Genomic DNA, 9,485 nt, shown 5'->3' with positions numbered 1-9,485 from the left:
GCAAAAGTGCTAAATAGAAAAACTCCTTTTTTTCAGGAGATTCGCCACTCAATTTTCGATGGTTTACCAAGTGGCATTTTCTTTGCTTGACCAGACATCCCTCACTTCCTATTACAGCATACACTCCTTTCTCAGTATCTTCTTTGATGTTCCTCTTGAATATGTAATTTTGCAGAACCTCATACAGACAAACATTCTCGAGATGACTGCTTCGATTTGGATAATATGTATCCAACATGTTTGTCTTCAAAATGTCGGTACTGTTTGGCTCCTTTTCCGCCAAATACTCAATTTCCCGCACAGGTTTGAGAACTCGATTACGCGTTGCAGCAAGACCAAGACTCGCCCAAACGATACTCCTGGACTTGGCATAGAGACTTGCTGAAGACAACCGGTCAGAACATTCGTACGCTCCGATTTCTCGATGCGACAACATCTTCAGACTGAAACTGTACAACTTCTTGCTGAGGCTCTTTTCATGGGAAATGTCCTCCCACATATCCTTCAATTCTGTCTTCTCTTTTTTGGTGATGTAAGACGTCACATACCGAGCCACAGCCATACAGTTATCAGCCACAAACTGTATATCCATGTTAGCATTCCACATCGACAAAATCACCGGGTTGTAGTCGTTGATGTACTTGGACTCTTCGTTCCTCTTCAAATTGTAAGTGTTTTTAGGTGATTTCTTCATGACATTGTGTCGCAACGAAGACATCAAACTGTTTACTCTTCCTTTAGAAATCACCGGTCGTGGAAAGCCGAAACGACATTTAGTGTAGAACTTGTCTTTGTTTCGGAATTTACGACGGCAGTACTTTCCACATCGATGGCTTTGGAAACGCAGAACTTTTTCTCTTAGGCTTTTCTTCTCCTTTGCGTTTGGAACAGCACACGTAGAATACTGTTGGATGAAACTCATCACTGAGTCTTCTGGATCCGTTCCAAATTTAGGTGCATCCTTGATCCACAGCAACATATGTATATGAGGAGCACCTCTTGCTTGGTACTCCTTTCTCCAGAAGAAATCCAACACCTCTCCAAGAGGTGGATTCTTCTTATTCATGATGAAAGACATCATAGCTTCAAATCTATGATTGAAGTACCTACATACATTGACTGGATCCAAAGAGCACAGTTCTCCAGGTGTCTTGAATTCGATGTTATCTACGTTAGCATTTGCCTCTCGTAGAAATTCAAGTAAGTCTTCCCAGCCATACTCGGCACAGCTCAGAGTGAGGAACCATGTGGGAGTACCTAAGTTCCTCAGCATACATTTTAAATCACCATGACGACGGTACCAGTACTCATTAGTACCACGCTGACACGCCATGAGATTAATCAGGTGAGAATCCAAAATACTATCTTGGACATTGACTTTATCCATAAAATCACTTGCCGAGATGTTTTGCATGTGTATACCACTTTTCAAGATGTGGTTCACTGCATATGACAGTCCAGACAGATCGCTTTCAAACAGGAGATGAAACAAATAAGGAATGCATTGTCGAAACCTAGCATCTCCTGCATACAATCGCAAAGTCCGGTATTCAGAAGCAGGAATTTGATGAGGTCGCTCATCATATCTTCCTCCCTGACCTGTTGGAAAAAGCTGTGGGAAACACCGAGCTTCCAAACTTTCCTCCCAAACACTAATGGGACTCCCTTTGGCTTGTTTCATTTGAAACAACTCAATAGCATTCCCCATGACTTCCTTGGAATGCAAAGGATGAACACTATAATGTTCATATATTTCTTCACTAGTAGAGGGTTCTACTTTCTCAATTTGACCAGCACACAAATCGCTATCCTCTTCCTCACTTACTTCCTCTTCTGCAACATATACATTCTTATAGTATTTATTATTTTTTTTCAAATACAATGTTGCCTTTTTAACTTTCCTAACATCTACTAAATCTTGCCATATTTTCTTATTCTTTGTCGGAACCCCATTAACTAAGATAACCAGAGGTTCCTCTTCCACTTTTTCTACTCCAATTGTGTTAATGTTTTTCTTGAAATCTAGAGGCAAATAAACAACTCTTCCCTTTAATCCTCTCTGTAAATCTGATGGAGGCAATTTCCCTGTCTTTGGCTCCATTCTTACAATAGCCTGAAAGGGGTGGATACTTTGAATCAAAATAGATTCATAAGTATTTAAGTCCTTCAATTCAGAAGGAATCTCAACCAATTCCAGATTATTATGAACTGCTCTAGTAGGCATCTGGTTTTGTTTTAATTTGTTACAACAATAAGTACACACACGTTGATCCAATCCCAAATCAAAACAATTTTCTACCATCAAGTATGTTGCAAAATCCTTCCATTCACTATTATTTTCCCTTTCACTTTTTGCATATAAATCCACTAACTTAGTCTGATTCTTATAATAAGTGCGTCGACAACACACACAAGTGAAATTAGGCCTCTCACTTGATTTCACGTCAAACGTCGCAATTTCCCTCTGGAAATTATCTGTACTGGAAACCTGTACACTATCTTCCACATGACCCTCTACTTCTTGCTCAATTTCAACATTCTCCTCTTTACTTCCAAAGTAACAAAACTCAATTTCTTCACATATATTCTTCACATCTATTTCAGAACCATGCAAAAGAGCAGCACATAATTGTTTCAGCATAATTGCTGGACTCTTAGCATAATACAACATTCTAACTAATTTCCTCACTTTGTTATGATGCACTGCTAGCATCCTGAAATGATGAAAAACACTCTGGCATACTCTCCTGGAAAGACAAGCCAGTGAATGACCATGCAAACCTGTCACTTCTCTTACTCTGCAAGGATCTAATTCTTGCAACAACATCATTTTCTGCTTCAAACTTTTTTTGTTAAATGACCGTACAAAATCACAAAGCAAATTGATGGAATCCTGTCGCACACTGCAAATACTACTACACTTCCAGGTGTACACAAGACCCTTAGCACGTCTTCCTAAAACCTCATTACCTAACACCTCTTCTGCCTCTGTTGTCACAAGTTTTTCTTTTTCAACTGGACAACCATCTTTCACTTCATAAGCACGACCACTAGTGTCAACTGCATGCACCAAATCATTATCCTGGAAATAACTCTCCTCATTAAAAAATGCCTCAGAGCTTGAACTATGCATCCATTCTCCAGAAAAAACTTCACAAAAATTACTACGATTAACTATTCTCTTCCATCTACTATTTCTTTTGAAATCAAAAATTGCCTTGTTTAGCTTCCTAATTCTATTGATTATCAAAATAAATAACTTACGTTTAATTTCAAATGCCTGATCAATAACTTTCTCAACTTTTTTTTTTCTCTTATAAAAAACTAGTTTCTGTTGACCTTTCTTAATATTTTTTAACAAATTGCCAATTATCCTGTTGCGGAACATTCGTTCACGAATCTCCCTAAACTGTTGTTTCCTTCTACTATCATGCACAGATTTATCTCTTGCTCTAGCAGTAACATTTTTCATTGTCCTTTTCTTTCCATTTGATTTCCTTCTCGTTTTATGGACTGAAACATTTTCTGTAGTAATATTTTTTTTACTACAAATATTTCTTATGAAATATTTAGAGCTCTTACCCGGTGCTTTCTTCGTGGCTTGAGAAATCTTTTTGTTAGAGGACTGCTGCGTTTTTTTTTCACCTGCTGTCTTTGACGTTTTGCAGCCTTTATCTGTCTTTGTATTGTAGGCATGGTGAAATCTTGAAATGATCTGCAGTTGAATCTGTGGAAAAATATAATAAAAAATGTTATTAAACATTAATACCAAACAGTAAATCAGTAACAGTGATCAAAAACTTAACACACTACTTGACATTTTAATTTGAAGATTTTTTAGTCATTGGCAATTTTACAATACAGAAATACCAGAAAAGAAATGACATTTATATTTATGTTACCTATGCTATTTTATATGTGAATCTGATCTAATTTTATGAGCATATTTTAATATTTTATTGAAGACACTACACATAACCTGTTTTTGAAGGTGTCTTTATTTTTAAATTAAACGGTTTACCTTTTTACTTTTTATTGATTATACATTTTAAAAATAAATGTTTATATTTCCAAAGGCTCAAGCAGGTCAGCTTCCCATCCTATATCATATAATTCGGACAAATCTGCATCCTCATCACGCTCTTCTTCATCCTCAGGATTTAAATCATCCAAAGGATCAACATCCACTGATGTTTCAATTACAAGTTCAATGATGAGGTCAAAATCAACTGATTGCAGATTGTCGCTCATGTTGAGGTTGTCTTTATCTTTAAAGAAAGATAACAACAATGAGATGTTGCAGAGTAAGAAACAAATCTCAGAGATTATAATAGTAAAATTGTTTAACAAGATTAACATTTTGCAGCTATTATTTAGCCATGTCCAGCAATGCTGAGCAGGTGAAGCCTATGTCTAATTTTTCACTGAACAGGACTCATCTCTTCTTAACCTTGGATAAGCCTCACCGACTCTGTGTCCCCTGCACATACTTAAATGTTAAAGGGCAGATTTATATTAAATGGCACATCCCCAGGCATGCACCAGTTAATGTGCACCACTGCTCTACCACCCATGGTGTGCCGCATTTACAATCAGATAGGAGAAAGCTGCGTCAAAACCCTGCGCCTGCTTGAAGCTGGCATAGGTCTTGACGCAGCATTGTGGAGATGGGGCACCCCTGAGCCTTGCTGGAGCTGCATCGCACTTGCGATACAACTCCAGCAATGCGCCACCTTTACGGCACAGATGCGTCACGCATCTGTGCCATTTTTGCCCCATGCTGCGCCGCATTGTAAATGCAGCACACCATGGGTGGCGGAACAGCGGCGCAGGATGACTGGCACATCCCTGGTGATGCGCCAGTCATCATAAATCTATCCCTAAGCTTCTTATCTTGTTACAGATGAACTGCCATATGTATCATCAAAATATTTTACATTTTCTAAATAGCGAATTTTAAGGAATAAATAGCGATTCTTTACCATTCCTAATTTGCGATGAGCAAATTGATAATTGCAAGTTACCCATTCATTTCCATGGCCTAGGAGGCTCATATGAATGAAGGTTTAATTTGCGATTAGCAATTAGCTCATCACAAATTAGGAATTTTTCCAAGGGTGCAGGGGTGTCTCAAGAACACCCTGCTGCACCCCTGAAAAACAAATTTGGGGGCATATGGCACACATACATGCCCTAAGGGCATGTGTTGGCGTCATATGGCACCTTTTGTTTTTTTGAAAAAAAGCTTTTTGAAAAGAATTCACAAATTACCACCAATTTACCACAATAGTTTCCAAATCCTTAATGTCATTTTTTACATAGTTTTTGTTTGATACATTGCATTTAAGTAGTCACAAAATTTGCAAATCCTTCAGTGCAATTGCAAAATAAGGAATAGCAAATTTTGCTACTCCTTATTTTGCATCAAACTTGTTTGATACATACCATTTGTCTAATTAACATTCGCAAAAGCCGAAATTCGTAGAATTTTGATCTTTGCAAATGCTAATTAGCTTGATACATATGGCCCCAAGTGAGGCCTGTCTTGCGACATGGTGCATCTTTTGCATCACTGCTGCTTGGGTTTTATGTGGTACGTTTTTTTTACACCATGCCATATCTGCCTAAATGCATCAATTTGTAATGTTGTCGCCTCATAGCAAATCTTTTGCACCACCGCTGCATCATAAAAGTGACGCACAGTGGCACAAAAGAGGCATACACCTATCATAAATCTGTCCCTAGCATTTTAAATGATTAATCCAGGATGACAATAAAGTGTGTCCTATCCAGAGGTTTGTTTAAGGTGAGGCCTACTCAGGATTGCAGATTAAAGTTACGCTTGATGAAGAATACAGAGGAGATAATACATATAAAGGCCTACCAATGAAGTAAGTAATGTGCACTTTATTGCGCCAGTCATCATAAATGTATCCCTAAGCTTCTTATCTTGTTACAGATGAACCACCATATGTACCATCAAACTATTTTGCATTTCCTAAATAGCAAATTTTAAGGAATAAATAGCAATTCTTTACTATTCCTAATTTGCAATGAGCAAATTCCTAATTGCAAATTACCCATTCATTTCCATGGGCTAGGAGGCTCATAGGAATGAAGGTTGCAATTTGTGATTAGCAATTAGCTCATCACAAAATAGGATTTTTTTCAAGCGTGCAGGGGTATCTCAAGAACACCCTGCTGCACCCCTGAAAAAGAAATTTGGGAGCATATGGCACACCTACATGCCCTAAGGGCATGTATGGGCGTCATATGGGACCTTTTTTTTTTTTTTTAAAATGCTTTTTGAAAAGAATTCGCAAATTACCACAAACTAGAAGTTGGTGGTAGTTTCCAAATCCTTAATATCATTTTTTACATATTTTTTGTTTGATACATTGCATTTAAGGAATCGCAAATTTTGAATTATTGACATTTTAAGTCATTTCCACATGTGCAGTGTTTTCAAAATATGATTTGAAAATCGTTTTTGGGGAAAAGTAATGGTTTGCAAATTTATGACAAGGACATAATGGTGTATGCTTCTCTATAAGCCATTTCAGTGTCTCTGATGTCATTTTTCCCATATTACATTATAAGACCTTTCCCCATGGAGCACATTCCTTCTAAATATGCTCCCACCTGTGCATTGCGAATTTAGATTTTGACTGTTTGAGTCACAGAGCCATGTTAAAAGTGACCCAAAAAAATTGCAAACGTTTTAAAATAACACATTCATGTGTCTTAAGGACATTTTAAGTCATTTCCCCATGGACAATGTTTTCTAAGTGGCGCAAAAGAGGCATACACCTATCATAAATCTGTCCCTAGCATTTTAAATGATTAATACAGGATAACAATAAGATGTAGCCTATCCAGAGGTTTGTTTAAAGTGAGGCCTACTCAGGATTGCAGATTAAAGTTACGCTTGATGAAGAATACAGAGGAGATAATACATGTAAAGCTCTACCAATGAAGTAAGTGATGTCTACTTCATTGCGCCAGTCACCATAAATGAATCCATAAGCTTCTTATCTTGTTAGACATCAACCGCCATATGTATCATATAACTATTTTGCATTTCCAAAAAAGCGATTTTTAAGGAATAAATAGCGATTCTTTACCATTCCAAATTTGCGATGAGAAAATTGCTAATTGCAAATTACCCATTCATTTCCATGGGCTAGGAGGCTCATATAAATGAAGGTGCAATTTGCGATTAACAATTTGCTCATCACAAATTAGGAATTTATTCCAAAGGTGCAGGGGTGTCTCAAGAACACCCTGCTGCACCCCTAAAAAAGAAATTTGGGGGCATATGGCGCACATAAATTTTAACAACATTCCTTTACCTCAACAACGATTTTCAAATCATAACTTCAAAATACTACACATGGGAAAATTACTTAAATTGTCCTTAAGACACATAAAAGCGTTTTTTGATTGGCTTTCCTGCATGGTAGGGTCACTCTTAACATGGCTATGTAACACAAACATTCAAAATCTAAATTTTCCATGCACATGTGGGAGCATATTTACAAGCAATTTGCGCCACAGAGAAAGGTCTTACACTAAAATGAGAAAAATAACATCAGGGACAGTCAATTGCCTTATAAAGAAGCATACACCATTATGTCCTTGTCATGAATTTAAAAACAATTCCTTTTCCCCAAAAACGATTTTCAAATCATAATTTCAAAACACTGCACATGGGAAAATGACTTAAAATGTCATTAAAACACATGAAAGCATTTTTTGATTGCCTTTCCAGCATGGTTGGGTCACTTTTAACATGGCTATGTAACACAAACATTCAAAATCAAAATTTTCCATACACATGTGAGAGCATATCTACAAGCAATTTGCGCCACATAAATCATAATTTTCTCCTTAAAGCACACTATTCTCTATCTAAATTAAAGAAATATTTTCTCACCTTAGCAAATACTTTGAGTTTGAAAACAGTCTCAGAAACACACCAATTTGTCTTCAGCAGAGCAAAAGGTATGCACTCCAGAGTCTGCAGCTATCAAAAGCACAGAAATGCTGTAATTCTTCACACATATTTCTCATGTCACCCAATCAAAACTCTTCCCTCACTTTTTTTCAAATGAAAACCCTTCCCCCTCTGCCCTTTCTGCCTATTTTCCATAGCAACCACCTCCTGGAATACCTCTGGTGTTTGCAAGTTCACACAACAATGTTGCAATTGAACTCTGAACTCTCGGTGCACCTGCATATCCAGTGCATTCTTTCATTTAATGATTTTTTATTGACCACTCAAAATACATCTTTCAAAGAACACATCTGTGCACCCTAACTTTCTGTTTTCATCAATCAAAATCCACCAATCACTGTTACTGCTTCATGAACACAGAAACTCCACAGTTTTTTTTTCATTTTACACTCTCATTTTTTCAACTGCCATTTCATTGCCACACTTCATCTGACTGCAGGAGAACCTTCTCTCACCATGTTTTCTGTCTGGATTGTTGGTCATAGTTATATTCACTGGGCTCAAAGGTACGTTGAAAGCAGGAATTTACCTAACCTCAATTTACAAGATGTGGAAATTAAGTGGTTTGGCCACAGAGGATTAAAATGTCACCAATTGATACCATTGGTGAAAACCTTTATGCATTTGCCAAAACCTGACCTGTTAATTGTGCACTGTGGAGGTAATGACTTGGGCACTTTGACTGGTGTAGGTCTGGAAATGCTTTTAAAGGACACCTTTGAGCAATTAATGGCACTTTTTCCTCAGACTGCCTTGGTATATTCAAATATATGCCAAAGACAGAAATGGAGGTGGTCAAACCAATTTTGTCCACAAATTGAGAAGTCGAGGAAGCATGTAAACAAATCTGTTTCAGCTTACATGAGAGACCATGGAATGGGCTCCCTGTACAACAATAACTTGCGTTACTACATGCAAGATATCTACAGAGGAGATGGAGTTCACTTCTCAGATGAGGGCAACAGAGTTTTCACTCTGAATTTAAGAATGTGCATTGGTACCTACTTATAAGTACCTAAATGTACCATAAACCCAAAAGCTCTTCTCAGAGCTACCCTACATCTAATCACTCACAATTATTATTTTACTCTAACTTTTTTCACTAATTTTCAACAAAGTACGCTCCCTGGGGCGCTACCCGGTACGCGTACCGGGAGCTAACCTCGCGAAATTTTTTTAAAAAAATGTTTTTTTTTCGCACATATAAGCCTCCTCAGCCACCCTCAGAAAACCTAGGGGGTCAAGATAACTCTACCGTGCCCCCTTCTACCCATTCTGAACATTATTTGCCCTCCATCTTGTATCTTAATTCGACCGAAACACAAAATGGTGGACTCCCGGAACGCTTAAGGTCCGCGAACCGAGGCGCTCAACGGTTCGCGTACCGGGTCGCTCCCTGGGAAGATAAAGGAAATAAAAAATAATCAACAAATCCAACAATCAATTAACATACAGCATTTAAAAAGAC

The sequence above is a fragment of the Lissotriton helveticus genome, chromosome 1_2, assembly GCF_964261635.1.
Source record: "Lissotriton helveticus chromosome 1_2, aLisHel1.1, whole genome shotgun sequence".
NCBI classification, from domain to species: domain Eukaryota; kingdom Metazoa; phylum Chordata; class Amphibia; order Caudata; family Salamandridae; genus Lissotriton; species Lissotriton helveticus.
This window is presented reverse-complemented; position numbering follows the sequence as displayed.